The sequence below is a fragment of the Microcaecilia unicolor genome, chromosome 1 (assembly GCF_901765095.1).
Source record: "Microcaecilia unicolor chromosome 1, aMicUni1.1, whole genome shotgun sequence".
Classification (NCBI taxonomy): domain Eukaryota; kingdom Metazoa; phylum Chordata; class Amphibia; order Gymnophiona; family Siphonopidae; genus Microcaecilia; species Microcaecilia unicolor.
This window is the reverse complement of record NC_044031.1, coordinates 747,614,825-747,633,389: the sequence shown is the minus strand read 5'-3', so window position 1 is coordinate 747,633,389 and position 18,565 is coordinate 747,614,825. Positions and strand designations below refer to the sequence as shown.

The 18,565-nt window shown below is 44.1% G+C and overlaps 1 pseudogene; it reads left to right on the top strand.

Annotated features, from left to right (window-relative positions):
- The window catches only part of LOC115462666, a 91,782-nt pseudogene extending 73,845 nt beyond the window's left edge, over nucleotides 1-17,937 (top strand).
- The last annotated feature ends 628 nt before the right edge of the window (nucleotides 17,938-18,565 follow it).

Below are 18,565 nucleotides of genomic sequence, written 5' to 3'. Positions count from 1 at the left end.
CCGCTCTGGTACTCATCAGAATATATATAAGTACATAAGTATTGCCATACTGGGAAAGTCCAAAGGTCCATCAAGCCCAGCATCCTGTTTCCAACAGTGGCCAATCCAGGTCACAAATACCTGGCAAGGTCCCAAAAAAGTACAAAACATTTTATACTGCTTATCCCAAGCAGTATATGATCCAAAGCAAAACATCGCAAGTCTTCAAAAACATGATTACAAGCCATACAATGTTCCACCAAAGGGGCTTCTTGTTTCATCCTACAGATCAGACTTCAATGCTCATACATTCTGATTTTAAATTGTCGTGAAGTTTGTCCCACATATTCCTTTGAACAGGGACAGATAATTATACATACCACAAGTTTGTGAAACAAAACTTGTTTCACAGGTAAGTGCAATGACATAATGAATAACTGAATTCCTAAACGTTGACAAAGACAAAGTAATATCACAAATCGAGCATCGTTGGCATGGAGAATGTCCTACAGAACTGAACATAACTACTGTTCCCTGTGATTTCAATTGAGAGGGACTCAACTGTTCTTCACATTTGTCCTCTTCGAAAAGCAATTATTAGCTCAGATTTTGCAAAAGCTGGAAGGGTAGACACCAATCCCCAATCTCTCAAAATTCTTGACAGTTGATTTTCCCATTATTAATTGCAGAACACATGTCAAATGCTGAACAGCATACATTGTAACAGATCTTTCTTGACATAGGAGATCCCTATCATTGTAAAGTGCTTGTTTATAAGCTTTTTGAAACACAGATCTATGGTAACATACTACTACTTATACTTTCAATAGCGCTACTAGACGTATGCAGTGCTGTACACTTGAACATGAAGAGACAGTCCCTGCTCGTCAGAGCTTACAATCTAATTAGGACAGACAAGCAGGACAAATAAGAGATAAGGGAATATTAAGGTGAGGATGATAAAATAAGGGTGCTGAACAAGTGAATAAGGGTTACGAGTTAAAAGCAGCATCAAAAAGGTGGGCTTTTAGCTTAGATGTTGTTTCCTTCTAATGTTTCACTGTTCTTTTCCATTGCTATATTCCTTAACGACATTTGATTTTGTCTCGTATAACTCTTCACAATGTAATCCATAACCGAATTGTAACAAATTGTATTTCCATCATTCATAATGTATTGTAAGCCACACTGAGCCCGCAAAAAGGTGGGAAAATGTGGGATACAAATGCAATAAAATAAATAAATAAATAGATTTGAAGATGGACAGAGATAGAGCTTGACGTACCAGCTCAGAAAGACTATTCCAGGCATATGGTGTGACAAGATAAAAGGAACGGAGTCTGGAGTTAGCAGTGGAGGAGAAGGGTGCAGATAAGAGAGATTTACCCAGAGAATGGAGTTCCTGGGGAGGAGTGTAGGGAGAGATGAGAGTGGAGAGGTACTGAGGAGCTGCAGAGTGAATGCACTTATAAGTCAATAAGAGGAGTGTGAACTGTATGCAGAAATGGATAGGAAGCCAGTGAAGTGACTTGAGGAGAGGGCTAATATGAGCATAACGATACTGGCAGAATATGTCGTGCATCAGAATTTTGAACAGATTGAAGAGAAGAGAGATGGCTAAGTGGAAGACCTGTGAGAAGCAAGCTGCAATAGTCTAAGCAAGAGATGATAAGAGTGTGGATGAGGGTTCTGGTAGGGTGCTCAGAAAGGAAAGGGTGAATTTTGGTGATATTATAGAGTCTTCTTTGCCTATGGCATATAGGACAACCTTGACTTCAGACCCCCAGTGTTGTCATTAGTATTTATAGACTATACCGCTCCGCTGTGCCGCTGGATATTAGTCTGCCAGTGCGGTATCAGCAGGAATCCTCATTAGTCTAGGTTGGTTAATTTTTACATTTTTTATATATGTTCATTTTTACAAAATTATTCAATATAACACTTATCTTTTTGTCCAGGCATTCTCATTGGTTAGCTCACCAGTGAGAAAGCCCGGACAAAAAGATAAGTGTTAAATTGAATAATTTTGTAAAAATGAACATATATAAAAAATGTAAAAATTAACCAACCTAGCCTAGACTAATGAGGATTCCTGCTGATACCGCACTGGCAGACTAATATCCAGCGGCACAGTGGAGCTGTGTAGTCTATAAATACTAATGACAACACCGGGGGTCTGAAGTCAAGCTTGTCCTATATGCCATAGGCAAAGAAGATTGTGTAGAAATTATTAAAGTGCTAAGGAGGCATTAAGAGATTGAGTTGAAGGAGTAGAGCAGAAGTGTAGAGGTGATATTATAGAGAAAGAAACAACAGGTTTTAGCAGTCTGCTGAATATGTGCAGAGAAGGAGAGAGAGGAGTCGAAGATGACCCCAGGGTTACGAGCTGATGAGACAGGGAGGATGAATGTGTTATCCACAGAAATAGAGAACGGGGGAAGAGGAGAGGTTGGTTTAGGGAGAAAGATAAGAAGCTCAGTCTTGGTCATGTTTAGTTTCAGATGGCGGTGAGACATCCAGGCAGCAATGTCAGACAAGCAGGCTGATACTTTGGCCTGGATTTCGGCTGAGATTTCTGGTGTGCAGAGGTAGATCTGGGAGTCATCAGCGTAAAGATGATACTGAAAACCATTGGATGAGATCAGAGTGCCAAGGGAAGAAGTATAGATGGAGAAAAGAAGAGGTCCCAGGACAGATCCCTGAGGTACACCAACTGATGGTGGGATAGAAGTAGAGGAGGATCCACCAGAGTATACACTAAAGGTACGCTGGGAGAGATAAGAAGAAAACCAGGAAAGAACAGAGCCCAGAAATCCAAGCGAGGACAGCGTATCAAGGAGTAGGCTGTGATCAACAGTGTCAAAAGCAGCAGATAACTCGAGAAGGACGAGGAGAGAATAGAGACCTTTGGATTTGGCCAGGAATAGGTCATTGGAGACTTTAGCAAGAGCTGTTTCAGTTGAATGAAGGGGGCGAAAGCCAGATTGAAGTGGATCAAGAATAGCTTGAGATGAAAGAAAGTCAAGTCAACGGCGGTGAACAGCATGTTCAAGTATCTTGGATAGAAAAGGGAGGAGGAAGATGGGGCAATAGTTGGAAGGACAGGTAGGGTCCAATGAAGGTTTTTTAAGGAGTGGTGTGACTATGGCATGTTTATTTAGATTTTGCCCACACCTTTTTCAGTAGTAACTCAAGATAAATTACATTCAGGTACACTGGATATTTCTCTGTCTCAGGAGGGCTCACAATCTAAGTTTGTACCTCAGGCAATGGAGGGTTAAGTAACTTGCCCAAGATCACACAGAGCTGCAGTGGGATTTGAACCGGCCACTTCTAGATTGCAAGACTGGTGCTCTAACCACTAGGCCACTCCTCCAGGAACAGTTGCAGTGGAAAGTGAAAGACTGAGGATATGACAGAAGTGATGACAGTAGGCTAGATAGTGTTAATTAGATGGGTGGGAATAGGATCAGAGGAACAGGTAGTTCGTTTCGCAGAGGAAAGAAGATGTGCGGTTTCCTCTTCAGTGATTTCAGAAAAGGAAGAAAAGGAGGCAGGGGTTGGAGGGTTGAGAGAATGGACTAAGGAAAAGAGAGGTGGAGGTGACCTGGTTAAGAATTCAAGTTTAATCTTGTGAACCTTATCATGAACGTACTCAGTCAGAGTCTGGGGAGAAAGTGAATGGGGGAGTTGAAGGTGAAGGCACTTTGAGGAGAGAGTTCAGTGTGGCAAAGAGACGTTGAGGGCTTGAGCCAAGAGAATTTGTCAACTGGATGTAATAGTCCTGTTTGGCAAGTAAAAGAGCAGACTGGAAGGAGGTCAGCAAGAATTTTAAATGTATGAAGTCAGCATGGGTACGGGATTTCAACCAAAGGCATTCAGCAGAGCAGGCACTGGAACGTAGGTAGCAGATTCTAGAGGTCAGCCAAGGCTGGGGTTTGGTACATTTTACAGAACGGGGAATGGGAGGAGTGAGAGTATCCAGAGCAGAGGAGAGAATAGTATTATAGGAAGAGACAGCCTCATTGACAGACTTGGATAACATAGTGGTAGAGAAGAGATTTGAAACACTGGAGGACAGAGTAGAAGGGTCAATAACCTGAAGATTCCTAAATGTATTGGTTAAGATTGGACGGGACTGGGGAGGAGGGTGTTTAAATGTGAAAGTTATCAGATGATGGTCAGAGAGGGGAAGAGTTGAGGCACAGAAACTGGAGAGTGAGCAGTTTGAGAAGAGGATACGATCAAGACAGTGGCCATTCTGGTGACTGGGGGTAGTGGAGCACAGTTGAAGATTGAAAGAGGATGTTAAAGCGAGAAACTGAGAAGCATAAGAGTCAGATGGATCATTAGCATGAATGTTAAAATCCCTAAGAATGAGGGAAAGAGATGAAGGTTCAAGAAAAAAGGAAAGCCAGGCATCAAAGTCAGTGAGAAAGGAAGAAAGGAACTTTCAGGGGGTCGATAAATGACTGCTACTTGGAGAGGCAGAGAAGTGAGTAGATGGATGGAGTGGACTTCGAAGAAAGAAAAGCAGTGAAACTGAGGTGGAAGAAGAGGTTGAAATCTACAAGAAAAGTGGGGGGGGGGGGGGGGGGGGGGGAAGGGACTTGATATACTGCCTTTCTGAGGTTTTTGCAACTACATTCAAAGCGGTATACATATATTCAGGTACTTATTTTGTACCAGGGGCAATGGAGGGTTAAGTGACTTGCCCAGAGTCACAAGGAGATGAAAGTAGAGGATGAAAGTAATAGCCAGACACCGCCTCTGCGGCCAACCAGGTGAGGAGTATGGGAGAAAAGATAACCTCCATGGCATAGGGCCGCAACTGAAGCAGAGTCTTCAGGGTAAAGCCAAGTTTCAGTTAGGGCAGGCAGATGGAGAGTACGAGAGATAAAGAGATCATGGATGTAGGAAAGTTTGTTACAGACAGAGTGGGCATTCCACAGAGTGCAAGAGAAAGACAGGAAAGAAGTGGGGAGGAGAGGAACAGAAATTAGATTGGAGACATCATGGTGTGACCTGCACAAATAGGATGAGAGCTGATGTGGAGGACCAGGACTGGGATTGATGTCCCCAGTGGAAAGCAGGAGAAGGAGCAAGAGAGTACAGAGAAGAGTTATGATGACTACTACTACTACTACTTAACATTTCTAGAGCGCTACTAGGGTTACGCAGCGCTGTACAGTTTAACAAAGAAGGACAGTCCCTGCTCGAAGGAGCTTACAATCTAAAGGATGAAATGTCAAGTTGGGGCAGTCAAGATTTCCTGAATAGAGGTGTAGTGGTTAGGTGCCGAAGGCAACATTGAAGTGGTGGACTTTGAGCAAGGATTTGAAGATGGGCAGGGAGGGGGCCTGGCGTATGGGCTCAGGGAGTTTATTCCAAGCATGGGGTGAGGCGAGGCAGAAAGGGCAGAGCCTGGAGTTGGCGGTGGTGGAGAAAGGTACTGAGAGGAGGGATTTGTCTTGAGAGCGGAGGTTACTTTGTCTTGAGAGCGGAGGTTACGGGTAGGAATGTAAGGGGAGATGAGGGTAGAGAGGTAGGGAGGGGCTGCAGATCAAGTGCATTTGTAGGTTAGTGACAGTGATGAAGGCGAGATGTACTCAGATAGAAAGGAGATGAATGAATGGAAGGAAGGCAATGTTGAAGGTTGAGAGCTGAGAAGAAGGAAGAGGAAAAAAGATATGGTGAGATGATAAAAACAGAGAGTGGGCAATGTGTTCCTGCAGTGTACATGGGTTTCAGATGGAGAAGTAGATTAGGAAGGGATAGTACCAAGAAGAGAAAGTGTACTGGAGCTACAAGTAGTAACTGGGAGAAAATATAAATGTATAAAGAAAATGCATCTAGAGCAGAGGCCCTGAGTGGATCGGAGTGGACCTGGGAGTCACCCCGGAGAAGGCTGTGAGGATATGCAGATAAGCTGCAAGTTCTCCACAGCACCTGAAAGGCAGCCAGTGGGAGAGCCAAGGAAAGGCTTACCAGGGGTTAGGCCGAAGCCAGCATTTCTCCCCCTGAGGGTCACCTGATCTTAGCCCAAAAGCACCTGGAAACCCTGGGCACCTGGAGCAAAGGCCCTGGGAAGATCAGGGTGGACCTGGGAGTCACCCCGGAGAGAGCTGTGAGGATATGCAGAAGGGCAGCAAGTCCTCCACAGTACCTGGTGGGAGCGCTGGGCACCTAGAGCAGAGGCCCTGAGTGAATCAGAGTGGACCTGGGAGTCACCCCGGAGAAGGCTGTGAGGATATGCAGATGAGTTGCAAGTCCTCCACAGCACCTGAAAGGCAGCCGGTGGAAGAGCTGGGCACCTTTCAGCCAAGGAAAGGCTTACCAGGGGTTAGGCCAAAGCCAGCATTCCTCCCCCCTGAGGGTCACCTGATCTTTCCAATAATCCATTCTTCAAATCCTTCAATTTAACCTCCCATGATGAGCACAGATCCTTCAAAACCGGAATAACTGTGGAAAAAAAGCAAACTCTGTTTTAAAGCCTTAGGGTGACAGCTTAGAAAATACAAAAAGGTGTTCCGATCGGTATGCTCCCTAAATACCGTAGTCACAATTTTATTCTCACATTTAAAAATGTTTATATCTAGAAAAGTAATTTCAGTCAATTCGGAGACTTTTTTCCTCCACAATAGCCAACTAGACCTGACTGTTGATTGGAGAGCATGACTTACTGTTTTCTCTATGAAACTTAAATGTTAAAGAGGTGTTGAAATGTTTTTGACATATTAGCATATGCCTGGTTTAAGAATCAGGTTACTTTGCATAGCTCATTACTTTCAGAAACACTAAAGCTGCAACAGTAAAGCTGCACAATATCAATAAATTTCAAACTAAACAGAAGGAAAAAGACCTTGGTAGCAGCCACCACTTTTTTAAAAATTTTATTTATAACCATTTAAATTTTTACAAGCGATAAGACAACTTGCCGGAAATACAGAGAAAGTAATATATAGGAATTATTTCAGTCAATTATTCTCTTCCTTAGACCACTAAGAGGCAGATGCACTAAAGCTAAATGTACTCCATTCCGTAAGTAACCTACGTCAGAAGGAGGCGGGGCCTAGGCCAGGGAAGAAGAGACGTCAAGGAGACTCTACGACCAACACAACAGATCTTCCTGCCCGTGCAGCGCTTCAGAAAGAGGTGAGAGGCGCTGCTCGGGTCGGTAATAGGGAGGGGGGTCTCGGTGAGGGGGGGAGTGGCGTAGTCGACCTCACGGGAGGCAGCGGGGACGGGGCATGGGGCGGAAGAATGGCGGGAGGCGGAGTTAGCTCTGCAGAACACAAGAACAGGAAGGGAGGGGGACCGGGGCAGCTAGCAGTTTGCTTTTTTGTGGTGGGTGGGAAAGCGGCGGAAAGTGGGGAGCAGCGGGGGGGGGGGGGGGGGGCGGGCAAGGCCGTCCATACAGGACACCTCGGACGAGCGCCCTTGCCTCCTGATCCTTTGTTTTTGGATTTTGCTGACCGGGTAGCCACGTGTATGTGTTGTGGCTTTTTTTTTTTGTTTGTTTTTACGTTTGCAGCATGCGCAGAGCAGCCAGCAAAACGCTTGGCTGCTCTGCGCATGATTTAGGGGGCCGATTACCGATGTGTATTGTGATTCTTTGATACATTGTACGTTCAATACCGATCTGAGCATGTGTGACTTTTTTTTTTGGTGCATTCTTCGTTTTTTAAAAATCGTTAGGGACTTTAACGATTTTGATTTTTTTACGTTTGGTTGCTGCATCTGCCTCTAAATAGGGAGAGTGAAACAAGACAAGGAGATCAATTAAACAGTAAACAGAAAAAAAAAACGTGATATTAACCTGATTATCCCCAGATATTACTCGTCTAATTCATTATTCCACATTGATCATCTGGTTGGTTTCTTCAAGGTCAATATGGTGTATAGTCAAATCATTTCATTGAAAACATACTTATTATCCAATATAGTTAGAAACAATACATCTGATTACATTCTCTCTCTTTTAAAAACCAGAAGTTATTTAACAATACATATACTTAAATCTCTAATTCAAATCCCACTGATTAAATTAATCCCAGTTTTCACAGGCTTCACTCCTTTTAAAGTAATAATTTGAGGAAATATTTCTGAGGAAAACTTTAGGAGTCATACCCACTTTTTTTTTAAGATTAAAATTGATGCGATTGAGCCATTATCACTTAGGAGCCCTTTTACAAAGGCACACTGAAAAATTGACCTACGCGCGTCCAATGCCACTTGGCGCATGCCCAATACGTGCATCCGAAAATAAAAAATTATTTTTCGGACGTGCATGATGGACGCGTACCAAAAATGAAATTACTGCAAGAGCCACCCGGTAGCCGTGCGGTAACTCCATTTTGGCACACGTTGGGCGCACGTAGACGCTTACGTGGCTTAGTAAGAGGGCCCCTTAATTCTTTTGAAAAAAAAAGGGGCGGCCACCAGTGAGGTCTTTTTCCTTCTATTTAGTTTGGAATCTTTTTGCATAGTGGAATTTTACTGTTGTAGCTTTAGTTTTCCTAATCTACTTCCCCATCTCGTTGTTTTGATTGTAGATCTTTAATTTTAGAATAAGGCCTACTTGGGAGCAAAAAGAGAACCACAAGATTATTTAAATAAATAGACACTGCTGCAAGAAATATAGGGGCCCTTTTTGGCACCTATGCACGCCCAACGCACATCAATTCAGAATTACCACCCGCATGGCCCGGGCGGTAATTTCATTTTTTACGCGCATCCAATACACACACCGGAAAATAATTTTTATTTATTTTTTAGTTACACTTGTACCCCGTGCTTTCCCACTCATGGCAGGCTCAATGCAGCTTACATGGGGCAATGGAGGGTTAAGTGACTTGCCCAGAGTCACAAGGAGATGCCTGTGCCTGAAGTGGGAATCGAACTCAGTTCCCCAGGACCAAAGTCCACCACCCTAACACTAGGCCACTCCTCCACTGTTGCTACTAGTTGAGATTCTACATGGAATGTTGCTATTCCACTAGCAACATTCCATGTAGAAGTCGGCCCTTGCAGATCACCAATGTGGCCGCGCAGGCTTCTGCTTCTGTGAGTCTGACGTCCTGCACGTACGTGCAGGACATCAGACTCACAGAAACAGAAGCCTGCGCAGCCTTCTACATGGAATGTTGCTAGTGGAATAGCAACATTCCATGTAGAACCTCCAATAGTAGCAACATTCCATGTAGAATCTCCAATAGTATCTATTTTATTTTTGTTACATTTGTACCCTGCGCTTTCCCACTCATGGCAGGCTCAATGCGGCTTACATGGGGCAATGGAGGGTTAAGTGACTTGCCCAGAGTCACAAGGAGCTGCCTGTGCCTGAAGTGGGAATCGAACTCAGTTCCTCAGGACCAGAGTCCACCACCCTAACCACTAGGCCACTCCTCCACTCGGCACGCAGCACTAACCAGGAGGGAAAAGGCATTCTACGTGCATAGAGCATTACCACCCGGTTAACGCGGGAGACCTTACCACTAAGTCAATGGGTGGCGGCAAGGTCTCAGACCCAAAATGGACGGGCGCCAATTTTCATTTTGCCGCACGTCCATTTTCGGACAAACGTTTTAAAAAAAAGGCATTTTTTTACAGGTGCGCCGAAAAATGGATCTGCGCGCTTCCAAAACATGCGCCTACACCACCGCAGGCCATTTTTCGGCGCACCTTAGTAAAAGGACCCCATAGTATCAAAGACACAAGGCAGCTTAGTTTGCAGCTCACATCACAGTTTTCATATATAAATATCCAAAGTCATATTACAATCATGTTTGCATAATATTCATCTTTCATGCCTGCATAATTGATGTGATGAAAAAAAAGAACATTAGCAATGGAGTCTTTGTTTTGGAATCCCCAATGACTTGTTTTCTGCAGCCTACTCACATTACACTCTGTAACTACTTCAGCGCTCATTACTCTGGTGCCCTGTTTCGACTTATGATGCACCATTAAAATTCCCCTACCATGCATTTTAAAACCAACTTTCAGCTCTGCTTCTGTCATGTCTTATATATTTAATAGTACCGCAAGTGATATTAAAAGTGCAAAGAACATAATAATTGCATTGAGCTAGAACTGTGTTTTTGAAAAGTCTAAGTGGTATATCACAGACAAAATGATTCCCAGGACATAGTGGAAGTTCTAGCTGGAGAACTGAAAGGAGCAAGACGTCTAATTTCTGGGATGGTACAAGATCCCGCGGGGATGGGGTGGGGATGGAGTCAGAACCCGTAGGGAAAGGGACAAATGTTGTCATAAGTACATAAGTATTGCCATACTGGGAAAGACCAAAGGTCCATCAAGCCCAGCATCCTGTTTCCAAAAGTGGCCAATCCAGGTCACAAATACCTGGCAAGATCCCAAAAATGTACAAAACATTTTATACTGCTTATCCCAGAAATAGTGGATTTTCCCCAAGTCCATTTAATAAAGGTCTATGGACTTTTCCTTTAGGAAGCCGTCCAAACTCCGCTAAGCTAATCGCCTTTACCACATTCTCTGGCAACGAATTCCAGAGTTTAATTACACGTTGAGTGAAGAAATATTTTCTCCGATTCATTTTAAATTTACTACATTGTAGCTTCATCGCATCCCCCTAATCCTAGTATTTTTGTAAACCTACCCGTTCCACTCTACTCATTATTTTATAGACCTCTATCATATCTCCTCTCAGCCGCCTTTTCTCCAAGCTGAAGATCCCTAGCCACTTTAGCCTTTCCTCATAGGGAAGTCGTCCCACCCCTTTATCATTTTCGTCACCCTTCTCTGCACCTTTTCTAATTCCACTATATCTTTTTTGAGATACAGCGACCAGAATTGAACACAATATTTGAGGTGCGGTCGCACCATGGAGCGATACAAAGGCATTATAACATCCTCATTTTTGTTTTCCATTCCTTTCCTAATAATACCTAACATTCTATTTGCTTTCTTAGCCGCAGCAGCACACTGGGCAGAAGGTTTCAACGTATCATCAATGACGACACTTAGATCCCTTTCTTGGTCTGTGACTCCTAACGTGGAACCTTGCATGACGTAGCTATAATTCGGGTTCCTCTTTCCCACATGCATCACTTTGCACTTGCTCACCTTAAACGTCATCTGCCATTTAGACACCCTGTCTCGTAAGGTCTTTGTGTCATTTTCTACTTTGAAGCCTGTTAATGAACTGGACTGTTGCTTATGTTTGAGTAATGCAGATGATAATATTTTGATTTTTCAGAAAAACGAGCTAACATGCTGGTCACAACTAGCAAAATTTGCATAGAGGATCCTGTATATTCCTGCTACCAGCACATCTTTAAGAAGATATTTTCTATTGCAGGAAAGACTGTGGAGGACAGGAGAGCTAGACTGAATCCTGAGATTGTTGATGACTTATTCATCCACAGATTAAAAAATCATAACAGTGCTTCATAGCGCATATTTCTCCCCTGCTATGGCATAGAGAACAGGCTCTATTTTTTATTTTTGTTACATTTGTACCCCGCGCTTTCCCACTCATGGCAGGCTCAATGCGGCTTACATGGGGCAATGGAGGGTTAAGTGACTTGCCCAGAGTCACAAGGAGCTGCCTGTGCCTGAAGTGGGAATCAAACTCAGTTCCTCAGGACCAGAGTCCACCACCCTAACCACTAGGCCACTCCTCCACTGTTGCTTCTATTTGAGATTCTACATGGAATGTTGCTATTCCACTAGCAGTCAGCCCTTGCAGATCACCAATGTGCCCGCACAGGAAGCCTTCTACATGGAATGTTGCTAGTGGAATAGCAACATTCCATGTAGAATCTCCAATAGTATCTATTTTATTTTTGTTACATTTGTACCCCGCGCTTTCCCACTCATGGCAGGCTCAATGCGGCTTACATGGGGCAATGGAGGGTTAAGTGACTTACCCAGAGTCACAAGGAGCTGCCTGTGCCTGAAGTGGGAATCGAACTCAGTTCCCCAGGACCAAAGTCCACCACCCTAACCACTAGGCCACTCCTCCACTGTTGCTTCTATTTGAGATTCTGCATGGAATGTTGCTATTCCACTAGCAGTCAGCCCTTGCAGATCACCAATGTGCCCGCACAGGAAGCCTTCTACATGGAATGTTGCTAGTGGAATAGCAACATTCCATGTAGAATCTCCAATAGTATCTATTTTATTTTTGTTACATTTGTACCCTGCGCTTTCCCACTCATGGCAGGCTCAATGCGGCTTACAGGGGGCAATGGAGGGTTAAGTGACTTGCCCAGAGTCACAAGGAGCTGCCTGTGCCGGGAATCGAACTCAGTTCTTCAGTTCCCCAGGACCAAAGTCCACCACCCTTTAACAGGGTGGATTAGGGTTCCTTGGGGTAGTAGAAGTCAGCTATTGTTGGAGTTGGAAGGGTAGAGGGTGGTGGTGTTATTATAATTGCTAGTTGTTACTATTGTTTTCTATTTGTGATTTATAAATAACAGTTGCACAGCATATTGTTCCTTTTTTAAATGTAATAAAAAATATTTAAATATAAAATCATAAGTGTTTGAGGCTTCTGCAGATGAGGACAGAGCCTGCGGGGATGGGGTGGGGACAGAGACAGGGCCTGCAGGGATCGGGCGGGGATGGAGTCAGTACCTGCAGGGATGGGTGGGGATGGAAAGAGAACCCATGGGGCAGGGACGGGAACACACTTTGTCCCTGCGTCATTCTCTATCAAGGGGTCCGTTAGCTAAGCTGCAGTAAGCGCTAATGCACGCTTAAAGCAGGTTAAAAAGCACTCAGGTAACCCGCAGCCCACAGTAGATTTTGCATGTAAGTGCACTATCCATGCACTAAAATATAACATTTATTTTTTAACGCTGGAGGCATGTTTGGAGCTGGAAAGGGGCCGCAGCGATGCATGGGCATTATTACATGCTGATTAACGCAGGATTCACATGAGAGCCCTTACCACCAACAAAATAGGTGTCAGTAAAGGCTCGTGCGCTAATGGCCATGGGCTAATGCTGAAATTAGCGCATGGCCATTATTGGAAAAATAGATAACTCTGACTTTTAGTGGCAGCACTAAAAGTGGCCTCACTGCACAGGAAAGACCCACGTTGGGGCTACCGCAGGCCATGTTGTATTATTATTATTATTGTTTTATTGTATTATTATTGGATTTATATTTATCATGCGTGTTCATTGTAAACCAATTTTATCAATGGAGACTTGATATAATTGGTTTACAATAAACACACATGATAATCCTAAATACAATAATAATAATACAATAAAAAATATAACAATATAATAAAATACAACTTGAAAGTAAGATGCATGTAAAAATAAAGCAGAAAATAAGAATTAAGGGGGTCTTTTACTAAAGGTTAGTGCAAGTTATCTGCCACAGGACCCATTTTATTCCTATGGACCCTGCTTCAGAAAACTTGTGCTAATGTTTATTAAAAGATCCCCTAAAACTGTTGCCTATATGCTGATTAAGTAGCCAAAAACTACCTAGATAGGAAGTATCTTTCTTTACTCACTAACCAAATTAACCAAAGGTCTGCTCAAAAGATAAGGCATTCAGGGGTGCTTTTACTACACCACGTTGGCACCCATGTGCGCCAATTTGAAACTACTGCCCAGCTATCACATGGCCCGGGCGGTAATTTCATTTTTTTACACGTGTCCACAAATATTTTCTATTTTCGAATGCGCAGTGCTAACCGGACGGTAACCGGCAGTGTACGTGCGTTGACAATTACCACCTGGTTAGCGAGTGAGACCTTACCGCTAACTGAATGGGTGGTGGTAAGGTCTCAGACCCAAAATGGACACACGCCAATGAACAACCGCAGGACCCCAACGGCAGTTCCCACCCCCAGCGCAAGACATTTCCAATGCTACAGGAAGTTTTTTGATTTTTGTAGCACCTGAACTTAACTGGCGATAATCGGGCAGCGCCGCTCGCTGCTCATTTACCGCTGGGTTAGCACGGGAGCCCCTAGCACCATCTCAATGGGTGGCAGTAAGGGTGGTTCACTTACTGCATGGCCATTTCTTTTCATCAAAAATGGACAGCCTTTTACCCACTGTGGTAAAAGGGGGTTTCGGCGCGCATCAAAAACCTGCGTTCATTCTAATGCAGGCCCCCTTTTACTGCAGCTTAGTATAAGGGCCGCTATGTAAATAGCTAATTTTACAATTAAATTGCTTGGAAGGTCACTACTGATACATTCAGCATTCCATCTTGGATTAAAAATGATACTACTTTTATTACGTTGTTTTAGAATAGGTCAACAAATCTGTTACACCCATTCACACTTATGTACACACATCAAGGGTAATTGTTTTGTTTTAGTTCAAAATGTGATCTGGGGCAAGTCACTTAACCCTCCATTGCCTCAGGTACCAACTTAGATTGTGAGCCCTCCTGGGACAGAGAAATATCCAGAGTACCTGAATGTAACTCACCTTGAGCTACTACTGAAAAAGGTGTGAGCAAAATCTAAATAAATAAGATTCTGGAATCTTAAAGAGTGACAAGATTCCATGCAGAATCTCAAAGAGTAGTAACATTCCATATAGAACCCCAAAGAATAGCAATATTCTAGAGTGGAGGAGTGGCTTAGTGGTTACAACACCAGTCTTGCAATCCAGAGGTGGCCAGTTCAAATCCCACTGCTGCTCCTTGTGATCTTGGCCAAGTCACTTAACCCTCCATTGCCTCAGGTACAAAGTTAGATTGTAAGCCCTCCTGGGACAGAGAAATATCCAGAGTATCTGAATGTAACTCACCTTGAGCTACTACTGAAAAAGGTGTGAGCAAAATCTAAATAAATATTATATTTCATTGAAATGTATAAACAATACAAGAAAACCAAAAAAAGAATTTAGACAAAGATTCTACAAATGTGGTAGCTAGCTGCTGCATCAATCCAAAGAATTAACAATATGCTATGAGGAAGAAACATCATGACATAAATAAAAAGGAAACTGTTCCAAGAATACAAGATACAGTTCATAGAAAAGTCTAAAAATAACGCGTAAGCCAAATATAAAGCACTCCAATATAAATCATATTGTGACTCTAGAAAAGCAAATCATAGGTGACCACATGTCTCTATATTTTTGATAGTGCCCAGATTTTTCATTGGCAAGGGATTCATATTTATATAAGACATGAAGCCCACCACTTATGAATATTAAGGTTATTCCATGATTTCCAGTTTCTTAAAATATCTTGAGTAGCAACTGCAATCAAAATATTGCTCTGCAGGCTTCAAAGATGCATAGCATGAAAGTGACCACAGAAAGATATTCTCATATGTTAAGGGTTCTCTAATGCATAACACGTCTTGAACTTTTTTCCCCCATACTAGAGTCCAAAATTTGTAAGTATAGGTGAAGAAAAACAAAAGATGATCCAAAGTTCCCAGAAAGGAGTGACAAGACAGCAGGGGTTTGATGATGATAGTATCAGTTGAAATAACTTGACAGGAGTCCATATGACATGATGCATTGCAAAGAATAAGGATTGTGTAATCGATGCTGAGGCAGAGCATCTCACCGGTAAAGTCCAAGTGTGATTTCAGTCTAAAGAACCTATAGATGCTCACATCTCTTGAACCCAAATAGAAGACAATCCTAAAGGCTTATCTGATTGGATATGATGATGTATCTGTTTGGAGTATCTGATTGGAGGAGTAGCCCAGTGGTTAGTGCAGTGGACTTTGAACCTGGGGAACTGGGTTCAATTCCCACTGCAGCTCCTTGTGACTCTGGGCAAGTCACTTAACCCTCCATTGCCCCTGGTACAAAATAAGTACCTGAATATATGTAAACCGCTTTGAATGTAGTTGCAAAAACCACAGAAAGGCGGTATATCAAGTCCCATTTCCCTCCCCCCCCCCCCCCCCCCCCCCCCCCCTTTGTAAATGCCGGAGGCTGATGCCGGAGGCTGAAAGCATGTATGAAAGAGAGGAAGTCCACAAATCTAGTGTGAACCTGAAAGAAGTACTGAGCCAAATCGACTAATTAAAGAGTAGTAAATCACCTGGACCATATGGCATACATCCAAGGGTACTCAAAGAACTTAGTAACCTGTCATTAAAATCATCCATAGTACCTGAAGACTGGAGGGTGGCCAATGTAATGCCGATTTTTAAAAAGAGTTCTAAGGGTGATCCACGAAATTACAGACTGGTAAGCCTGATGTCAGTGCCAGGTAAAATAGTGAAAACTATTATCAAAAATAAATGTATCAGTGTCTGCTCGATCCTTCCTCAGTTTAAGCTATCCAAGTTGCAAGAACGTTAAATATAAATTACTCTTTGCGTCAACCTTCTCCTACGTTAGCACGAAATCTTGGAATGTTCTGCCAAGGCAGCTGAAAGAGACTGATGACCACCAGCTCTTCAAGAAATCCTTAAAGACATTTTTATTCCAGAAAGCTTACCAAGTCCTAACCTTCCTCACATCGACTGTACCCGCCTGACCACCGATTGTACCTACCTCGTCATGCACCCTTGTACCAGCCTCATCATGCACCCCTCGTGTTCCCCTTTTTTTGTAATGATGTCTAAGTCCGACTTTGGATGTGCGGCAAAATGAAAACTGGCACATGTCAATATTGGGCCTGAGACCTTACTGCCGCACATTGACTTAGTGATAAGGTTTCGCACATTAACCAGGTGGTAAATCGTCAGCATGCTTACAATGCCAATTACTGCCACTTCGTGCCGCACGCCGGAAAATTTCCGGCACGCCTACTGGATTGCCGTGGTAGCCGGGCGGTGGTTCCGAATTGGCTTGCATTGGGCATGCGTAGGCGCCTACGTGGCTTAGTAAAAGGGCCCCCTCTGTATTTTTTATCTAAACTGTAAGCCACATTGAACTCGAGCTTGTTTTCAGGATAATGTGGGATATAAATGTCATAAATAAATAAATGATACAGTATCAGAAATATAAACATTTAACAGTGCTGTAAAATCAAACATATAAACGGTGAGTGACCGACTCACTCGCAAATGCGCAGTAGAGACTTCCCTCTCTGTCCCGCCCCCGCATCAATACGTGATGCCGGGGGGGCGGGAAAGAGAGGGAAACTGCGCCGCCGAGGTTGCTACCGCTCCCCCCTCCCCCCCACTCGGAGTTGTCGCCGCCACCCCTCCACCTGGCCCGGCCCTCTCTTCCCTTCTGAACTTACACATCCATTCGCCGAACGCAGCAACACACATTAGCTGAACTGCCCCTTCCTTCTCTGCCTGTGTCCCGCCCTCGCTGACGTTACGTCACAGGAGGGCGGGGCCACAGGCAGAGAAGGAAGGGCCCACTGCAGCTCAGCTGATGTGCCTTGCTGCGTTCGGCAAATGGATGTGTAAGTTCAGAAGGGAAGAGAGGGCCCAGGCCGGGTGGAGGGGTGGCGGTGGCGACTCCGAGGGGGGGGGGGAACGGTGGCGACCTCGCGGGGGAGGAAGGAAAACCCCAATACCAGCCCGTTTTTACGGGCTCAAGGGCTAGTAATTACATAATAGACATATGATAAATGCCCAACCAAAAAAGAAAGCCAAACAATACCACAAGTATCAAAGTAAAAAGACGGGGTGGGAATGACCTGACTCACACATGATAAATGTCAGCAGAATATGACTCATATGTGTAATGTCAGATTTGCACAGACTACATTTGGATCGTGAAACATGACACTATTATTTATGACTGCTGAAGCGTGACTCTTGCAGCCGTTAACCTGGGGCACCTTAATTTTCTGCAGCCTTAACGGAAGGATTCATTACTTCTCTGCAGCCAGAAATATGCTCGTTTTCTGCAGCTTTCAGAGAGGTGTAGGAAGCCAGCCTGGAGGCTCGGTGGCCATGTGCTGAACGGGAGTCCTGAGTTTGAGTCCCTTCTGGTTTCTGCTTCCTAGAACACCGAGGCTGAGGATGCAGTAAAGCAGTATCAGAGTCTCAACCATCGCTGATCAGTGACAGCTGATAACCAGACTGGCCAGATGCACTAAAAAGTCGTTAAAGTCCTTCCCTTACCGATTCCCTTAGCGAATCGGTAAGGAACGGGCATGCATCAAGGAAAAGGAATGCAAATGAGCTGCTCGTTGTAGCTCACTTGCATTCTCTATTCCATCGATAAACAGTCGGCTGGTCGAGCATGCGCAGAGCAGCCAAACGTTATGCTGGCTGCTCTGCACATGCCAAGGACATCCTTTATGGACGACCTTCACTATATATATAAAAAAGAAGAGCTGTGCCTATGGACGTCCTTTATGGACGTCCTTCGCCCCCCCCCCCCAAGGTCGCCACCACTCCCCCTGCATTGAAATGAAAGCTTCCTGCTGCCCAGGCCTCCCCACCATCCACCGCACCCCCGTGGCCCCACCCCCGCCGCCCCCCCCTGATCGCTTCCCTTTGGACTTCCCTCTTTCCTCCCTGGCCCGCCCTCATCTGACGTTATTTACTTACATGGCAGGTTCTCGGTGTGTATTTTCTGGACAAGATGGAAGGGGGCTAAAAATGTGGGGAGGGTAAATCCCAGTGCTAATGACTGAAGTTCATGGTGTAGTTAGGGTTATCCAATGTCTGGATTTATCCCAT